The sequence below is a fragment of the Vespula pensylvanica genome, chromosome 8 (assembly GCF_014466175.1).
Source record: "Vespula pensylvanica isolate Volc-1 chromosome 8, ASM1446617v1, whole genome shotgun sequence".
NCBI classification, from domain to species: Eukaryota; Metazoa; Arthropoda; class Insecta; order Hymenoptera; family Vespidae; genus Vespula; species Vespula pensylvanica.
The window spans coordinates 8,100,957-8,102,735 of NC_057692.1; the positions used below are offsets into that span (position 1 = coordinate 8,100,957).

The following is a 1,779-nucleotide window of genomic DNA, read 5'->3' on the forward strand; positions in this document are numbered from 1 at the left end:
ATCTCTATTTATCTCTATCTATGTAGCTATCTATTTATCCATCTATCTTTGTCTATCTAGCTATCTGTTTATTCATTTATCTCTGTCTATCTATATCTATCTTTGTTTTTCATTCTCTTTCTCTCTCTCTCTCTCTCTCTCTCTCTCTCTCTCTCTCTCTCTCTCTGTCTTTCTTCATTCTAATCAATCGATAGAGACAAACGAGAAATTGATGATAATAGTCAATGATAACGAAAGAAAATCAAAATAAAAAACGTCGTGATTATGACCTCTCACATCGATATATGTATATATGTATATATGTATGTATATCCTTGCCTTTTATTTCTCTATTTTCTTTTTGTTATTGTTTGTTCCTACTATTTCAAGAAATTTTTGTATTCTATCTTTTCCCTATTTTTATCCATCGTTTGCATAGTAAGAACAGCTTGAGAAAAGTTCGCATGTTCGCATATCTTACACGTAAGGTAAGCACGCTTTTTGCATTCACATCACGATTCACATCGATCTTCGAATCATTATTATAAATCTCGATCGACAGGATTAATCGCAAAATCGAACAACGAGAACACTTAAACGAAAGTAGCCGCGTTAATTAACATGATTTTTTTCGTTTATTTGTTCACTAAAATGAACTTTCTTTTTTTTGTCTTTTTCTAAATAATCTCATTCTTCATTTTTTTTTAATTTTATTTTATCGCAAGATCGACGATATATATTACATATAATTTATGTATGTATATGTATATATGTATATGTATATATGTATATATATATATATATATACATACATACCCCACGCCTTGACTGTAATACGAAATATTCGCTTTTTGCCATTGGATTGTCCCTCTCATCCCCACCACTCACCCCTCCCCTCTTCGGCGGCCACCCGACTAAAGCTTGACATGTAGCATAAGCTTGATGAAATATTTTCGAACAGTTTCGGTGATATAAAAATCGTTTGAAAATTCGCACTGTTTCATTAAAGACAACGCGTTTGTCTTTGTTTTTTTATTGTATTCTCTTCTTTTTTTCTCTTCTTTCTATTTTTTTTTTTTTTTTTATTCTTTTCGCTAACGTACCATTAGTATTTACCGTCATCTCATTGGCTTTGGGCAGTTAACCACCATCGCCTTTAGATTATTGCCAAATTGACGAGAAAATTAAATAAAAAGTAAAGAAAAAAAATAAGAAGTAATAAAAAAAAGAAACAATTAGAAAAATAACGAAAATGAGATCGCCGCTAACGCATAAGAGTGACAACAGTGTAACAGCAATGATCATGAAGATTAGTAGCGTTTTAGCTATGATAGAAGCAAGAAAACAAAAAAAATCAGCAAAGGAAAGTGGAGAATGACAAAAAACCACAAAAAATGCATATGCTTTCTCATGTGTACTCTCATCATCGATAGCCTACGCTAATTTTATAAGAAATATGTATATATATATATATATATATATATATATATATATATATATATATACATACGTACATACATATATATATGTATATATATATATATATGTAAAGAAAAAAGAAATATTTAATCGATCGATCGATCGATCTTTTCGTCGATCGATCGATAATTCGAAGAAATAATTTCGAGATCGTATATTCGACGATCTCTTTTTATTTTCTTTTCTTTTAACGATTAAACTTTTCTTTATTTTCTATTTTTTACTTTATTATATTTCAAGTTTTGTTCGATTTATTTTTTATTTTTTATTTCTTTTTTCTTTACTTTTTTTTTTATTTTTTCTTCTTTTTTTTCTTTCTTT

The 1,779-nt window shown here is 28.6% G+C and overlaps 1 protein-coding gene across 20 annotated transcripts in view; it reads left to right on the forward strand.

Annotated features, from left to right (window-relative positions):
• Positions 1-1,779, forward strand: part of LOC122631285 (glutamate-gated chloride channel) — a 94,762-nt gene that overhangs the window by 90,461 nt on the left and 2,522 nt on the right. The gene's annotated exons all lie outside the window — the stretch shown is intronic.